Source organism: Nicrophorus vespilloides, unplaced genomic scaffold (genome assembly GCF_001412225.1).
Source record: "Nicrophorus vespilloides isolate i.1.1-1 unplaced genomic scaffold, Nicve_v1.0, whole genome shotgun sequence".
NCBI classification, from domain to species: domain Eukaryota; kingdom Metazoa; phylum Arthropoda; class Insecta; order Coleoptera; family Silphidae; genus Nicrophorus; species Nicrophorus vespilloides.
The window spans coordinates 3398-23548 of NW_017099943.1; positions in this window are offsets into that span (position 1 = coordinate 3398).

Consider the following 20151-nt stretch of genomic DNA (forward strand, 5'->3'; position numbering starts at 1 on the left):
AATCAATAAATAAGAGATGTGTAACTGAGAGAAATTGATATAATAACAACACTTTTCATTCAGATTTGTGTATTAATTTCGATATATGAAAAAAATTCACGTGTTTACACATAATATTCTCCCATCTCATCGTTTAGTTCCTGGGATTTGCTGTGCGGCAGCTATCGTTCGCGATAATTTAATTATCGGCAAACAAGCGCGTTTCGCATCGATCGCCGTGTTGCAAATTAATACGTTCATAATTTGTTGCGTAAACATAAACAGGATGCAAAACACAAAAGGCTTCGGCAGACAGATTTAACTCACCGTCAGATCGGATGGATCCAATTCGACCGTCGGATCCATGACAAACTTTGCACTTCTCTGATCCTCTGTGCTTTCAAACTATTCACCTTTATCAGCAATTAATCCATTATTCACACCTGCAATTAAATATTTATATTAAATAAATTTATACACAGTTAACAAAAATGAATAGAATATAAAATATTTGGTATTAATTCAACAAAACACAGTAACAATTCATTGGGTAACTTATTAATATCAATATTTAATAGAAAAAAAAAGGACTAAATTTCGTTATAATCCATAGAAATAGGATGAAAACGTAGTTGATAAAAATAACATAATTCTTCCTGTTTTCTTTATTTCTTTTTATAATTATTTAAGTTAAAAATTTCTGAAAATTACAATTTTTTTTTATTTAATAAAAAAAGAACCAAAGCTTCTTCAATATTCAAACTTCAAACTTCATTCAGCAATTAAATTTTTTATCTTTCTGAAATGTTTATATGAAATTTCAGGTAAAAAAATAAATATTAAACCATAATTTGTATTTGATGTAAAGAACCGAACCAATTCTATATAAATTGCATATAAATAGGCTAAAAGGGAGACTGATTGTATTTATTAATTCCGAAAGCGAAATATGAAAAGAAAAAGAGAACTTTGTTGTAGCTAAGAAAGCAGGGAAAATCAACATGTTAGAATTAGAAACTATTTAAATTTAAACAATTACATAGTTACCAATATTTGCCAAGTAACGTATATAAGTACTTGTATGAGTAGTTTGATGCAATTACTTATATAAACATATATGAATAATACTTGTAACTTGCCAAGTAATTTTACATCAATTTTAGCAAGTATTATATAATCAGAAAGATAGATTTATATAGTTATTAATATCCATAGAAATAGAATAAAAACGTAGTTGATAAAAATAACATAATTCTTCCTGTTTTCTTTATTTCTTTTTATAATTATTTAAGTTAAAAATTTCTAAAAATTACAACTTTTTTTATTTAATAAAAAAAAAGAACCAAAGCATATAAATTGTAATTTACTCGATTAATTCACATTACTTCAATATTCAAACTTCATTTAGCAATTAAATATTTTATCTTTCTGAAAAATTTGTATGAAATTTCAGGTAAGTAAATAAATATTAAACCATAATTTCTATTTGATGTAAAGAACCGAACCAATTCTATGCAAATTGCTTATAAATAGGTTGAAAGGGAGACTGATCGTATTTATTAATTCGGAAAGCGAAATATAAAAAGAAAACTTCGTTGTAGCTAAGAAAGCAGGGAAAATCAACATGTTAGAAACACACAAAGTGAATTAAACATAATCCGATTCGAATAAACTCCATTTAAAATTTTCCGCGTGCCCGAATAAATCTGCATCCGCAATAAGGTTCCATCTCTTTCACTCCCTCTTTCTCTCTCGACCTGTTTTCCCTTTTATTAAATTATTTTTCACTTTTGTCCCGACGTTTTCCTTTTCTTTTCCCTCATCCGAAGAGAAAAGCGTTACGCAAAGAATTGTTATATCTGTTCAGGTTTGCAATCTTCAACGATTTTCCTTTTTGATCCTTCATTGTATGGAACACATATATATTTTGGGGTGAGATTATGATGGAAAACTCAACGAAGGGTTGAACGATTTCCCTTTTTTTTTTCTTGTGTTAAAAACACGTATAAAAGGTTTACGTGATATTGATAGCATTTAAAACATCCGACGTTATTACCTTCGGACCTTCCATTCCACCCTTCCGCTAATGCGGTTAAATAATACCTACATATTTATTACCTGCTACATGAATATGTATAGGGCTAACTCGATCGAAAACACGCTGCCCCATACAAAGGTTTCTGTACATTGTTTTTGTTAAATTTACCTTATTAGATAATAGTTTGCGTCGCTCCAAGCACAATACATAATATATTGCCAATACCATGAAAATAACCGAATTACACAAAGTTCAAATGCAAACATTAAAATTCCTAGTACCGCGATAAATTTTAGAAATTAGAGTTAAATAAATAATTATTAAACCAATAAAACGAATAGAAAATTGCAAATATTTCATCATAATTGTAAACGAATATATAAATTGAATGTTAAAGTTTTCCTATTTAAAATTCGCACAAAATGTGAAATATTCTGTATGAAAATGTAAAGCATTTATGCGCACGTTGATGCATGAAACCCTTCGCGTTCTTATTTTCATCGAAGTATGAAATATATTTGAAAGAAGCAAAAAAAAACGAAACATGAAAATGGAAAACCTGAAAAATTATATATGTGAACGCCGATTGAAGCGACAAACGCTGAAGCATTCGATAGGAAATGCCGGAATGTTTATGAAATACACAAAGACTTGTTTATATAATATAATTTTATTATTTAGACTTATAAATTTAGAAAATTAAATAAAAAAGAATGGAATAATTCTTTTGATAATTTCAATTAATATTCGTTAAGCTTTATGCATAGAATTTATAAATATAAATTTGAGGCCGCAAAATGTAGGTGATAAAGCTGTTAATTTTTCGTACATTCTGTGTGTATTTTTTCTCTGTTCTCTCGTACCTTTCACGCTTCAACGTGAATTCCATTTTTAGGACAATTTTTGCATTAATTAATTTTCCCACGCAAATGTCCACGAATATATCTAAAAAAACTACGATTCTTGCGTACGTGGCGCCGTGTAAACTGATGATTTCGGATTAGACAGAGGTAATTAATCTTCATTTCTTTTGATTCTAATCTAAGGATTATTCAGTGTGGAAAAATCCGGGTTAGACAAGTCGCGAGTCCAGTTCGCAATTTGAAGTGTTTGAAGAGGAAAAGAGCGGAAATGAAGTTTAGTGCTGATGAGGTTTTGTCCAGCAAAAATTATTAAATCTCCGAAGCTCCCATTTCCGGTTTCCTTTTGTTTCCTGGACGTTCGCTCCGGTGAATACGCAGAGCCGCGGATGGTCAAACTCGAATCGAGAATTATGCAACATTGTGTTGACCGAATAAAGGAAATTAGTTTTTAACGAAAAGTTAAAGTTTATTATATTTAAATTTTAGCATCTCTTAGTTATTAATTAACATCGCGCAAAGAGAATTATATCATAACATGTGTAATAAAAGTAACAATTAAATATATAGAAAGTTATGTAAATTTACATTTAATTTGAAAAAAAAATGAAAATTTTTAATAAACCTATATTTTCCGAAAATATTGAAAATAAAGTAAAAAAGTGTCATAACTAATATTAGATTCATAAATAATTACTAAATTATCCGAAAATATCAATTGCAACAAAAGGAATAAATTTTGTAATTTGATTATAAATCAAATATATACAGGGTGGCCCAATTGAACTGCAACCAACTTAAATCTGCTATAACTTTCGAACCGCTGGAAATTCTATATCCATATTTCGTCTAATGATAGCTGATTTTATGTTTTACAAGCCTGCAGAAGCATTTGCATCTCAGTTTTTTTGGAAAAATAGTTATCGGCTATATAGGCGGCTATATAGAACATTTTAAACGAATTCGAAAAATTTAAATGTTTTCCAAAATTTTTTGCTTGTGGTTCAATAAAATCCAAGTTCAAATAAAAAAAATACAGCGTTCTGAAAAGTTGCAGTTCAATTGGGCCAACCTGTAATTCATATTTATGGAATTACGTCATTTCTTTTTTTTATAAGAAGTACAAGTATGAATTATTATATAAAATAATATTATTGGAAAAATGTAAGTTTGTTAAGTGAATGAAATAACTTTGAAGCCTTGGTCCAGTTTTCAAGCAAACACTTTGGTAGAAAACTTTGAAATAGTTTAAGAAAAGTAATTACAAAATAAAACTTGCTGAAACTCTTTTCAAATCAATATATAAAAAAAGTTTACTTAATAAATATTAATAAGTAGAAATTATATTAATTATTGATTTTATTTCATACGAGTTTATTGCATGTATAAAGCGCAGTTTAAGCACATCCTTTGTGTTATTAAATTTCGTCCAAGTTTGATGTTTCAAGAGCCTTTAATTCATAGACTTACGCCAACACCGCTTTCAACTAAAGTTAATGTCTGAGCAGTTCAACAGAAACTTGGAAGATTTGCCCCACTAAGTACAGTTAATATTATTACCGTTCAAACATCAAATGAACGCAATTTAATCAATGATAACACAACGTGTCTTTATTTTGAGAAGCAATAAATATTTCATAAACTTTTAGACATATTTGATTCCCTTTTCTCGCCCAAAACTTGAGACCTGAATAATTTTCTTCAGTTGAATAAAATATTAACATCTGCTTTCACGAGAAGTTTATATATATTTTTTTTTTGTTAGTTTTATAATAATGTTTCTAGTCTTCTGTTTTGATGGCTCAAGCTTCATTTTCTTACCCAAACAAATCATTTTTTTTTTCACTTTGCTTTCAATATTTTTCTTCGATACAAACATGAAAAGTTTAATAAAGTATTGTGTATACAAAATAAAAAAACAAATCCAGTTAAAAAACTTTTATTAAAATAAAATAATTTTAATATATTTCAATATAAATGATTTTCATTGTGCAAGAATTATTTGAAAACATTTTTAATTGTCAATTTTAATTAATATATTTCATACATAAAACCGTCACTCACATCAAAAAAAAAATATGATTTGTTTGCTTTTAAATCAGTTCCGTTCACATATTTTATAAATAATTAAAATATAATTTATGAAAGCTGATTGAAATTATTTTTTGTTTCTCAATTAAATAAAACACATAGCAAACATTTATATGCAACAACAACAACAACAATAAATTCAATTCAGTTAAATTGCGCTTTTTCCGCTTGATTTATTCCAATTATTTGTTGATCGCAGCAACATTTTAAATTAATGAAACACGTACGCGTATTTTGTGAATCGTACAATAAATTTAAATCAATTAGCGTACAAATAATCAAGCAACATTTATCGTTGGTGTTTTGGAAAATTCGTATAAAATTTCAAAGATTTTTTTTTTCAAATTTATTACTACAAAAATGTTTGCTTTCAGTTTTGTTTATTTGTAAACTAAATGCTTTCAATTAGACGAAACTTGGTGTGCAATGGATATGGATCCAATAATTTCCATTTATGCAATTAAATGCTGTTATTTTCAGTGTTTTTTCAAAATAAATTTGATATTTTAATGCGCAAACATTGTGTTTTTTATTAATTTAAAAAAAATACAGAAAGGGATAAAAAATAAAATGATTTTTTTTTAAATATTTTTATTAATTTATTTATAAATAAAATTATTTTAATGTTTTTCTAAAAATAGTAGCAAAAAAAATGTTATTACCTATTTATAATGTTTGTGTTCTTAAGACATCAGTTGGACAGTTAACGTACAGTTTAACAAACAAACAAAAATGATTAATTCGTGTCCTGCGTCAACTTTCAGAAACTTTCAGTCACTTTCCTTTTGTGCTTTCTTTTTATTTTGCTGTTGCTGTTGTTTACTCTTTGTTTTTTTTTTCGAATTGTCGGGGGCGGTGCGAGATGAGAGAGCCCGAAGCGAACTGAAACGCGTCCGCAGCACAACTGAAGCGACAGGACTAGGCGCAGGACTCTGCATATCTCGCTCGCTCTTACCGTCGAAGAATCCGCTGGTCCTACATCCTGTAGCATGTACACAAGGTACGACTGTTATCCAGGTCCAAGGATGTCTCTGCTCTGGTCCTTCTCCCATACAATCCGCCACCCCCGCCAACAACATCATCATCATTAAAACAAAACACTCTAATTTTCCCCCGTTTCCCAGAACAACGCACAACAACAACCTGCACTCTGTCTTATCCTGAGACGCATCAGCAGTAGCAGCAAGGACGTGACAATAATTGATTGTTGATTACATCCTGAAAACTTTCATCCAACTTCGATATTGCACAAAGGAAAGACGCAGTTCGTAATTTAAAGAAAATGTTACAATTGGACTATGTTTACTTTAACCTCTTAAGTGGTTATGTCGTATATATTCGTCATGATCTATTGTATTGCGTTATGACAAATATATTTGCGTAATTGTTCCTAGTAATAGAGGAGGAATGTACACATTGTTTTAACTTGTCTATAATAAATATAATGACGAATATATACGCAAACGACAAAAAACGTGGCCACTTCATAAAATGCATCAAAGTTATATTAAATAATGCAACTAGATAGAGAATTTAACAAATTTCTGTTTTCTTCCTATTTTAGCTTTCAAAAAATAATTAAATATTTTTTATATAATTGACAATTAAATGAAATATGTAATAGATATGCATATGTATAGATATTTTCATTATTCTAGCTTTAAAAAAAACCCGGCGCATCCACCGAAAATGAATTTAGTTTATTAAAAAAAACAGTGAAAATACTTTAATGTCTGGTTGAAACTATGATTTTCTTAGTTTTTTTTAAATCTTTTATTTCTTATTCACAAGCTGCCTATTAAGACAATAAGTAGAATGTGTTTTGGTCATAAGACACAAAAATTTCCCATTGGAAACCTTCCAAAAAACAAACTCAAATTTAACTAAAAATTAATGTGATAAGAAAACAACCTAAATGAAAATTAATTTTGACAACACTACATAATTACCTAAAAGATATTCACTGTAATGCACGAATAAAACGAACTTTAGTTTCTAAAGGGTCACTGTTGTCTAGGAGGGATTTAATTAAGTTTTCTCATTTCGAATAAATCATTTTATATTTAAAAAAAAAATCAATATAAAATTGAAAATAATAATTGTAAATTTACTCATTAATAATTAATAAACACCTGTATTTTATGTTTTTTTTAATTAAATAAATTTTGTAATTTACTATAATTAAAATATTGCATTTGTTGAGGTGTGGGCTAAAAATGAAGGAGTTGAAGGAGCTAAAAATAAATCGAACATTAAGAGCTCAAATGAAGAATGAAATGTTCAAGGAAACGTGAAAAAGTGTCACGCGAATTATATTTAGAAATCAATTGGGGTTAATTTTAATTGAATTTGCATACGGCCGAACAAAAATACGAAACACTCGAGGTGAGGCAAAAAGGATGAAAAAAAAAGATGTTAAACACATAAAACCGAGGTGAAAAGAGAATAATTCATTTGAATAAAATTACCATACATGAATATTTCCGCATTTGCATGGCTTCTTTAATTTCCACGTCTAATTAATATAGAAAATGAAGCAACTTTTGAGCTGGGAAATTGATTATTGGCATTTTTTGTTGTTGTTGTTGTAGGTGCAGCTGTATTCACGTTTAGAGTCGACATTTTCGCATTCACGTGTATATCTAAATTAAATTCCAAAAACGGAGCGTTATTGCATCAATTGTATGCAAACATTGCGCTGCACCACCACATGTATGCTCATCCAAAATAGATCCAACATAAAAAAATTGTAACTGTAGGTTTTTTGTACAATGCACGTAGTTGGAATGGAAAAATAAATGTGTAATACGTATATGGATGTGCAGAATTTAAAATAATACAAAACAAATTAAATGGGCGAAATAGGAAAAAAATTCGAACGTTTCTATGCAAAACGCTTCCAAAATTCGATTTAAAAAAAAAACAACATGAATTATTTAGATACTCAAAATAAAGTTTTTGAAATTGTATAGTAAATAATTTGCACAAATATTCCTATTTTACTTGCAAAATTTATTTACTAAAATCTACAATTTTTTACTGAAACAAATTTAAATTTGTTTATTAATAGAAATTGTTTATTTATATAATATGTGTATATACTGATGCCCTACATTCGCGTATAGTAATTGCTACAAACTGTATGAAGGCATTGAGTGTGTACGTTGTGTGTGATTTTGTATAGGCTTTGGAGACGTCGGTTGCTCAGTTAATGTGGCGGCAGGAGAACGTGTATGTGTTTTGCTCAATCGATTAATTTCTCGCTTTGTTTCGGCCAACATTTTAAGCTAATTAATTCCGGCGAATGTAAATTCGCAACGTATAATCCGGGCGCTCCAACCACTACTTGAACAGGGAGACAGCCAGCACATTTTCAAATCTCCCGCTCCCCATTTGTAATTAACCATTCGCGCCAAAAAAAACAATGAACACAGCTTCCATTACACCAAGTTCTAGATTTTATGAGGAATAATGTGTCTGCTCGCATAGTTTCACCGCAATTTATACTAATTTGAAATTAAGAGAGAAAAAAAAATTACTTAATAACAATTAAGAAAATCAGTTTATTTTATATAAATAACATTTTGTATGAGTTAACAAATAAATAGGTTGAGTATTTCCAAATAAACTTATATAACTGAAACTGATTAACCTGAGTATACTGTTGTTATTCGAAGAAACTCGGTAATGTTTATTTTATGAAAGGATGCAAGTAAGTTCGATTTGCTAAAATAGTTTAGTGCGATGAGTTTGGTGGCCGAGGCAAGTATTTGATATGTTTTGGATAAACTTGTGGGGTTTTGAATATCGCCGGAAGCCAACGAGTTTACGGCTTTAAGGGCGGAAACATCTTCGACGAAATTGACCCAAATCCAACGAGAATATTCGAACCCTGGTTAAATAAAAAACTACAAACCATTTAATCATGTAACACGAAACAGACACACCGTGAAACAATAAATTAATTGATTTTAGTTGAGAAAACAAATCGTATTTTTCTTTTCGGTCTAAATCTGTGTAGTCTGCTTTCAAATGCGATTTGCTAATTCTTGTTCGGCTTTGTTTGCGGAGGCAATTAAAAGAAAGTGGGGTTTTACAGGAAAGCCAATTAGCATTTGGATTTGATGAATTTGCATTACGACCGTTGGTGGGATTTGGGAGGTGGACAGCAAATAATTCGATGGGAAAGGAAGAAAAAATATATGAAGTGGAGAAGTGGAAATAAAAAAAAAGGGAGTGAAATAAGTGAGAAGGTGGGAATCGGTTTAATTTATTTGTCTGGAGGACGTCTATAAAATAAATTATCTCGCGCCCTTTTCGTCCTCATTGTGATCCCAAACACAAAGCTTTGAGAAATCATTTATACGTCCGATTGGATTCAGTCTAACCTCCGGACAATTCAATAAAATCCAGTTTTTATACCTTAAACATGTTTTATAATTTACTAAAAAATAAACAACTTTGTATTTTGAGTAAATCTTTTAAAGTCTTTGAAGTGTATAAAATAACCAATTACAATGTTATGAAAAGAATGTAAAGAGGAAAAAAACAGTTCAATTTCTGAATTGAGTTTAAGAACTAATTCTCCTGGGTCTTTCATTGCGAATGGCGAACGTCGGTGGTTCGAGTGTAACTTCCATAAATCCAAAACTTCTCCAATTACGACGCTTAAAAGGTGTTTGTTTCAACTGCACTCCATGAACTCAAAGACGGATCCCTCAAAAACGTTCCTCTCGCCGCCACTCTGCTAATTTTCCACCGGCTGCGAGAACTGCTATGAAAAACCAAACTCTCGGAAAGGAATCCGCTCAGCGCTAATTACAAACCCAAACTGGTGATCTCCAACACTTCCACTCGATTTCCGCGAATCGCGTTTAATACCTATTTACACGTCGCTTTCGTATTCCGTTTTAACCCATCACGAGTTTTCCAATTAGAAATCGCTTTTATTAATTACGATTGAGAACTCAACGAAAAGAAAATATCGAATTTGCAGTTAACCCAAGTTTAGAAAATAGTTAAAAATAGATTTTAAATTGGATTTAGAGTTATACAGAAATAGTATAAATTACGTAAACCGGAATCGAATACACTCGTGATTTTACAATGTTCGCAAGTGTCGGTATTCTCATCACGCGCTCGTACTTCGATTTCCACACATCATAGAAAAAGTGATGCATTTGTGATGGCAAACTGGAACTTTGATAAAGAGTAGTTGTAGAAGAGATTGCACACAGCAAGGACGAATTTAAACGAAACCGGGTAGATTTAATCGAAATATGTTACCTGGCGCATCCACCTGGTATTGATTCTACTTTTATTTTAGTATAAAATACAGTAATAATACACATTTTTTGGCTACATAAAGACACATGTAATAAGTTTACTAAATATACTTTGAAGTACAAATTCAATTGTTACTTTTTTATTAATAATAATTCTAAGAAATAAGAAAAAGTTATTTAATTATTCAATTTACTCCTATAAAATTATTCTTTTGCTCTTTTTTACAAACTATAATCAAATCCATCAGACTCAGTTATAATTAATCAATTTGCTCTTCCAAATTTCATGGTTTTGATGCTAAAAGTCCACCCTTTTAGAAACTACCGTTGAATAATCTTCGTGCTGTAGAAAACACTCATTTACTAATCCTAAAATTAAATATGTACAGGATTAGCACTCTTCGTCCATTTGCATATTTGTATATTTAAATCCATCAAACAGATGTACCAAAAAATCTAATAAATTTTATGATTTCATGAAATTAATGATTTTTTTTTATTATTAATGGATAATGGATAATGGATAATGGATATTTTTATTACCTAATATCGTATTCATTAATGTCGGAATGGGAGAAAGTAAGAAAATAAAACTGAACCGAACGGAAACCTTTCAATTATAAAACGTAATTGAGAGAAAAAAAAATGTACTGGGGTTACCATTAAATTTTTAATGATATCTTCAATATATATGTTTTTTTTAATTCATCTGCAAATCCATTAAAATCGTGCTTTGAATTTCAAGAGAAATGTTATCAATCGCAGTTTCTCATCATTAAATTCAAATCAAAAATTAGTCACAGCAGAAAAAATATAATTTATTGAGTAATGATCACGTATATTTTAGATATTTCTTAACTTTAAAAGTATTTTTTAAAGATTTGAAAGACAGAAATTATTAAAAATAATAATAATAATATAAAATTTGTTGAAAAATCAATACAATTTAATATAGATTTACGTGAATTACGCAATTATAAATTCATTAAATGTATAAAAAAAAGATGAAAAAATAAACTAATGCTAATAAAATATTTGTTTTAATTACGAATTTAATTTTATAACAGGTTTTATCATTTTTTTAACAGCAAGATTCCTCTTTTCGTCAGACACACTTGTGGGAATAAGTAAAATTTATTGAGTGGAAGGAAGGCTTCTTGATGAATTAGATCTGGGATTAATAGGGTGAGAAAGGATTACCGCGGCGGCTTAATTCGCGCTGACCTGGCTGAATTATTTAATGCTAATAAATGGAAGATTCCCAGTAAATCCCGCTCACGCACACGCAATTTTCATACATTAACACTGAATTTAAGCCCAACAATCACCTTCATTTATTATTATTTTCTCATCCTAAACTCTTTGTTTCACTTCATTTCAATTTATATTTTTACGTTGCAGACTTTTTCTTCATAATATTTATTTTTTGTTTCGTTTATACGGCTGAGCACTTCAATGGGATTGGTCTTTTATTTTTCGACGTCGGAATCGTTGTCGAATACACATGCACACTGGACGCCCATTGTACGAAAACTTTTACCCGACAAAAGTCCCCCCGGGGGCTTAATAATAAGCTGCAAGAAACAAATATTGATTGGAGCCCAGCTTGAAAACAACAACAAAACTGTAGAGTACGAAACTTTTTTTGTACCAATTTTTGTTGGTGAGCTCCAGTTACAAAAAAAAATGAGTACGTAAAAGCCTTCGCTCTTGCGGAACGTCGCATTTTGTGGGACAAAATGCGATGTACAAGCTATTCGCAATTTTTCACAAATTTATCGTGTTTTCTTTCACAATTTATTCCATTATTATTTCTAACATTAACTATAAAACACGGTTTTCTGGCTAATCTTCAGTTCCTGGACCAGCTATTGCATTCGATACTGTATTAGATCCACAAACGACACAGAAGAATGTATAAAATTTTCTCTTTTTTTACCTCCATTTCGAACGCTCTAACGCAAAACTGGATTCACTAAACACAAAACTCTCAAAGAACTTTTTTTAAAGCGTTATATCGCCTTTAAGTGGCAGTATAGAATGATTAGATGCAACGTATACATCGTGAGATATGGCCTCTCTAAAGCCATCTTACAAAAAAGGCTCAGAACTTTTTACTTAAACAAATTTATTAAATAATACAAATTTTTAGTTATTCATCCACACTTAAAAATAATCGATAAATATGTTAAAATAAATGTATTCTTTTCATTATTGTTATGATAATAAAAGGAATAGTTTAGTGACCGCAGGATGTTGACTATTAATTCTGGAAAACCAATTTATTATGTCCCAGCATAAATATCCTTGCGCCTTCGCTTAGGATCGAAGGAAGAAACTCGTCTTCTGTAAATATTTGCATAGAATTTTGTTTCATACATGCTGAATCCAAATTACATCATTTACGATCGTCGCAGCAAACAGAACCCAAAAAAGAAAAACGCTTCGAGGAATGCTAATAAATCCCTGCTGCTATGGATTTTCAAGTTTGACACTGAAAAAAAGTAATTGACATTGTAGATGAAACGAAACTAAATTTATATAAAAATACAAAACAAAATACGGTATATATATATATATATATTGATGCATGCATACCTATATTGAATTCGGATTTCCAATAACGGCAGATCGGGCGTCGAATGAATGCGTATACAGTAGATGTTTAATTGAATTTCTGTCTGCTATAAACTCAATTTGTTTCTGGGTGTAACACGTACAAAAAAAAACTCACACTCCATCTCCATGACCGGTTTTGTTGCTCCTTCTTCCTTCTCAGATAGCTTTAAAAGGCTTTTTTAATAAAAAGAATGGAAGATGGAAGCATTGCATTATAATAAATCTTAGCTGAATGCTTCATGCAAAGGAGAAGGTGGAGGTTTTAATTAGGCAAAAATGAGTAAAAGAACAAGAAAAAATAATCTCTGGAAATTATTGCTGCAATTTTTTTGTAGTATTTCGAGCGTTAATGTTTCCTTACTTCATTTTTTTAATTCTCAATACAGCTAAAGGCATGAAACCACAGCAAATATCTAAATTTCATATTCATTTTTTGGATCAATTCTATATAGTATAGTTAATTTTTCGTTAATTCATTTTTTAACTCTCATTACAGCCAAGTCGATGAATGCAAAGCAATGTAATAATTAGAAGCTTTTACTTAAATCACAGAACTTTTTTGCTGATGTTACATAATATAATAGATTTTCACATCATTATGAATCACCTTGATAATGAAGCTGCGTATGTTTGAACAAACAGTGTAATTATTTCGGTTTTCTTCTTCTGGTTAATTATTTTAATGTAATTGGAATGCTGATGCCTCAATGCATATTCGGGTCACCGGTCTTGTAATGAAGTTACATTAATGACATCATGTCCTTATTAAAGCGCAAATTCGTATGCGTACGTGTAACGATTATTATTAGCATGAAACAGCTTCGGTCGCGCTAATGAGAAAATAATACAGAACGAAGATTTGAGAATAAGAACTCAACATAATTTACTATTGATTTAATTAAAAAGGAATACATTTATTAACTTTTAATTAATATTTTTGTGATTATATTGCATACGAAACTGTAATTAATGAATGCAATATAAACAATGCATTAATTATTGATTTGTATGTATTTAATTGATTTCAATTACTTCTTCAACTTTGCTGCAACACAAAATGGGCTGTCATAAACAAGAGCGATGTATTTGCGGAGTCCCGGTTTTAAACTAACTAAACTAATATTTGCACAGGACAATGAATTAAACTCACTTTAATAGACGTTTAATTGCATTGTTTATTAGCGAACACTCCATAGGGCTTGATGCAATTAAATTAAATTTAATTAAAATATATTTCGAGTATTTACATGAGAGCGTTAAAATTAATTCCGTCTGCATTCGGAATAGCGACGCAGGACTTGCGTTCGTTTTTTTATTTTTCTCTTTTGTTTTTCTCATTCTTTACTTTTCGTTAATCCTCGTCTCCTCGAAACATGAAAATAGTTTATTTCAATATAATTCGTCCGGGCTAAATTATTTTTATTGTGCTTTAATTAAATCAATGATTCTTTTAAAAAATATATGAAGAATGAGCCTGGCTACTAATTAACTTGTTACGCAAGTGAGCACTGCAGCTGAAATGTAATGTTATGAATTAATTTCAACTGACAATAAATTGCATGTTGGCTCATGATTTCACAGTGGGATTGTGTACATGCGTGCGTTTGTTGGGCCGTTAGTGAAGAGTAACGCTTTAGATAATGCGATGCCTAATCAGAGTTGTGTGTGTGTAAATTGGTACCACCATCTGCCTTTGATTTATGTTCAAGAGATAGCTGTAGTTGCTATGATAGAATATAAATAAAATATATTTAACAACGAATTATAAAAAATGAAAAAAATGGTTAAATAAATGGTTATATTCATATATATTTGAAAATTTTAATTTACTGTTCTATAGAATAATTCTTTCGCTTTCGTTTGCTGTAAAACACGTTAGTTTTGGTCAATTAATAAGAAAGTTATTAAGCTTTAATGAGTTGGCGGTTTTCGCGAATCAAAACGCAATTCCCCCCCTGAATATGATTCTCGAAAATGGGAGAAAATTGGGATTTGCACCAGGAGACTAGGAGTGCGAGGAGGTATCTGAGCTCCTAGCATCGGTCGTTCCTGATTGGTTGAAATTTGAATTTTTGAATTTTACGTTTGTGTGAGTGAGCGAACTGTTATTGTTACAGCTGTCACACTGACAGCTACTGTTGCAAGTTAAATTTATTGAATTTCCTCTTTATTCTACATTATTCTTAATGCAAATTTAAAGAACAACATGCTACATTGCTTCCTTCTTCTATTTCCTTGTATGGTAAACCTTTCTCTGAGCTTCACAACTCACTTCGGGCAAGTACCAATGGAACAAGTAAACAACCATCGATCACTAAAGTTCTTTGTCTTCAGAAAACATACAACAGAAACTGCAGCTAACTAGGGACAATTCTTAAAATCTTTTACATAAGACATACTGTGTGAATGTGCATTAATTGTTAATAGTCATAAGGTAAGTCAACAATAATCAGTACAATTGTTATTATTTTAGGTGGAGCTGATAGTAACATGCCTGTAATGTATAGTTGATGACCTTAAGTTCGCAAGAAAGTGGAAGGCATTCTTTATTGGTAGTTTTCATTTGCATATAGTGGAAACCTTGACTGCTGAAAGTGAGCAAAAATATTACTTCATTAAGAAGATGGATAACAACTACGAAGACTGTAGCACCCATGATTCTATTGTTGCTTCGTACATGATCCTTAGAGATTGGAAAAACATTTCTGAATGAAATACTGGAAAAACAAAAATGTTTATTTTCATCAAATCTCCAGAAAGAGACTAAAAGTATTTTGATAACTATCAATCTATAATTTCACATATTTTAATCTCTCTATATTTTAGTTCAACAATCATCTTGGAGCAAGTGCTTACGAAAATACAGGACATTTTGGAAAACGTTGTTTTATCTAATACCAAAGTTTGATAATTAATTGTGACGAAGCTATGGTAGCTACAAACTTGTATTTACACTCATTTTAATCTCTGTATATTCAAGATCAACACTAATGTCCTAAAACCTTCTTAGAGTTGGTGTATAGAAAAATACAGGCCATTTTCGAAAATGTTATTCTCCAAACTGTCTAATACCAAAGTTTGATAATTAATTGTGACCAAGCTATGATAGCTACAAGCCTTATTTATACTCATTTTAATATCCGTATATTTAAGATCAACATTAATGTCCAAATTCTTCTGAGAGTTGGTGTATACGAAAATACAAAGTTGTTAACTCATGTTATTTCAAGTTGAAAGAACATCCAATCCTAGGACTTTGGTTGGAATAAGATTTTCCAAGATAATTTCTCCACTATTGTGCCAAATTACCAAAGTTTGTTAAACAATTATGAAGACACCATTGAAGCTTACAAACTAATATTTACGCTAATTTTAATCTGCGTATATTCAAGATCAACATCCATACATATAATTCTTCTGGGAGCTCATGTTTACGAAAATACAGGCCATTATCTAAGTCTTTGTTTTCCTACTTGTTCATCAAAGTTTATATGTATGTTTGGTTGCAGACTGTTGCCTGAATATTCCGAAAGATGACTCTAATCGTCATAATTAAAATGCATATAACTCTAAATCTAATTAGCATTTTATTTATTAGACTAAAGTAATAAAATAAAATTAATTCAGGCATAATTATTATATATTTGTTTATTTAAATTAGAACGGTTTTTAAGAAGTGGGTTTTGTGCAGCGCCAAAATGCCTGAACTACAACCTTTGGAATATTGCTAACAGATGGTGCCAGCTGTCACTCAAATTGGAAAATATATTTTGCGCCTAAACTACAGGCAACCGAACATACATATAGTTTTTTGAAGTACTATTAGGAAAACAACGACTTAGATAATGGCCTGTATTTAGGTATACATAAGCTACCAGAAGAATGTTAGAAATGAATGTTGATCTTGAATATACGTAGATTCAAATGAGCATAAATATTGGATTATAGCTGCTATAGCGTCTTCAAAATTAATTAACAAACTTTGGTATTTCACAAATTATATCTAGCAAAATAACGTCTTCGAAAATGGCCTGAATTTTCGTAAATATTAGTTCCCACAATAATCTTAGACATGAATGTTGATCTTGAATATACGTAGATTCAATTGAGCATAAATATTGGATTATAGCTGCAATAGCGTCTTCATAATTAATTAACAAACTTTGGTATTTCACAAATGACAGCTGGCAAAATAACGTCTTCGAAAATGGCCTGTATTTTCGTAAAAAATAGCTCCCACAAGAATGTTAAACATAGATGTTGATCTTGAATATACGTAGATTCAAATGAGCATAAATATTGGATCATAGCTTCAGTAGCGTCTTCAAAATTAATTAACAAACATTGATATTTCACAAATGATAGCTAGCAAAACAACGCCTTCGAAAATGGCCTGTATTTTCGTAAGAAATAGCTCCCACAAGAATGTTAGATAATGATGTTGATCTTGAATATACGTAGATTCAAATGAGCATAAATATTGGATTATAGTTGCTATAGCGTCTTCTTAATTAATTAACAAACTTTGGCATTTCACAAATGACACATTTTCGAAAATGTTATTCTACAAATTGTCTAATACCAAAGTTTGATAATTAATTGTGGCCAAGCTATGGTAGCTACAAGCCTGTATTTATACTCATTTTATTCTCTGTATATTTAAGATCAACATTAATGTCCAAAATTCTTCTGAGAGTTATTGTATACGAAATTACAGACCATTTTCGAAGACGTTATTTTCCCAACTCATTTGTGAAATACCAAAGTTTGTTAGACAATTATGAAGACACCATTGAAGTTAGAAACTAATATTTAGGGTAATTTTAATTTGCGTATATTCAAGATCAACATCCATATATATAATTCTTCTGGGATCTCATGTTTACGAAAATACAGGCCATTATCTAAGTCTCTGTTTTCCTACTTGTTCATTAAAGTTTATATGTATGTTTGGTTGCAGAGTGTTTCCTGAATATACCGAAAGATGACTCTGCTTCTCATAATTAAAATGCATATAACTCTAAATCTAATTAGCATTTTATTTATTAGACTAAAGTAATAATATAAGATTAATTCAGACATAATTATTATATGTTTGCTTATTTAAATAAGAACAGTTATTAAGAAGTGGGTTTTGTGCAGCGCCAAAATGCTTGAACTACAGCCTTTGAAATATTGCTAACAGATGGTACCAGCTGTCATTCAAATTGGAAAATATATTTTGCGCCTAAACTACAGGCAACCGCACATACATATAGTTTTTGAATAACAATTAAGAAAACAACGACTTAGATAATGGACTGTATTTAGGTATACATAAGCTCCCAGAAGAATGTTAGAAATGAATGTTGATCTTGAATATACGTAGATTCAAATGAGCATAAATATTGGATTATAGTTGCTATAGCGTCTTTTTAATTAATTAACAAACTTTGGTATTTCATAAATGAAAGCTGGCAAAATAACGTCTTCGAAAATTGCTTGTATTTTCGTAAAAAATAGCTCCCACAAGAATGTTAGATATGGATATTGATCTTGAATATACGTAGATTCAAATGAGCATAAATATTGGATTATAGCTGCAATAGCGTCTTCATAATTAATTAACAAACTTTGGTATTTCACAAATGACAGCTGGCAAAATAACGTCTTCGAAAATGGCCTGTATTTTCGTAAAAAATTGCTCCCACAAGAATGTTAGACATTGAAGTTGTTCTTGAATATACGTAGATTCAAATGAGCATTAATGTTGGTTTATAGCTGCTATAGTGTCTTCATAATTAATTAACAAACTTTGGTATTTTACAAATGACACATTTTCGAAAATTTTATTCTACAAACTGTCTAATACCAAAGTTTGATAATTAATTGTGACCTAGCTATGGTAGCTACAAGCCTGTATTTACACTTATTTTAATTTCTGTATATTTAAGATCAACATGAATGTCCAAATTTTTTCTGAGAGTTGGTGTATACGAAAATACAGGCCATTTTCGAAGACGTTATTTTCCTAGATATAATTTGTGAAATACTAAAGTTTGTTAATTAATTTTGAAGACGCTATAGCAGCTACAATCAAATATTTATGCTCATTTGAATCTACGTATATTCAAGATCAACATTCACTTCTAACATTCTTCTGGGAGCTTATGTATACCTAAATACAGGCGATTATCTAAGTCGTTGTTTTCCTAATCGTTCTTCAAAAAGTATATGTATGTTCGGTTGCCTGTACTTTAGGCGCAAAATATTTTTTCCAATTTGAATGACAGCTGGCACCATCTATTAACAATATTTCAAAGGTTGTAGTTCAGGCATTTTAGCGCTGCACAAAACCCACTTCTTAAAAACCGTTCTAATTTAAATAAACAAATGTTTAATAATTATGCCTGAATTAATCTTATGTTATTACTTTAGTCTAATAAATATAATGCAAATTAGATTTAGAGTTATATGCATTTTAATTATTACAAGCAGTGTCATCTTTCGGAATATTCAGGAAACAGTCTGCAACCAAACATACATATAAACTTTGATTAACAAGTAGGAAAACAAAGTCTTAGATAATGGCCTGTATTTACGTATACATAAGCTCCCAGAAGAATGTTAAAAATGAATATTGATCTTGAATATACGTAGATTAAAATGAGCATAAATATTGGATTGTAGCTGCTATAGCGTCTTTAAAATTAATTAACAAACTTTGGTATTTCACAAATGAGTTGGGAAAATAACGTCTTCGAAAATGGCCTTTATTTTCGTATACACCAACTCTCAGAAAAAATTTGGACATTAATGTTGATCTTGAATATACGTAGATTCAAATGAGCATAAATATTTAATTGTAGCTGTTATAGCGTTTTCAAAATTAATTAACAAACTTTGGTATTTCACAAATAACAGCTGGCAAAATAACGTCTTCGAAAATGTACTGTAGTTTCATAAAAAAAACTTGTTCCCAGAAGAAATTCTAAACGTTAAGCATTTTAGAGTACTCATTCGAAAGGTGGCTATCTCTAAGTTACGATTCTTGTTGAATTATACAATTATCCTAAGTGGTTATCTTGAAATCAATCCAAAAGTAAACATATTGAATTTTGAGCAAGTACACATTCTCCAGCTCCAAGCAGGCGACTCGATGATACCACGAAGATGACAGTAGGCTCATTGGAAAGGTGATCCTTTAAGCTTTAATTTGCATATTCAATGATCTGTTAGTCTTCTGGGGCTGTTTAGTTATGGAGATCGACAAATGTAAGATTCAAAAATAATTGTCGAC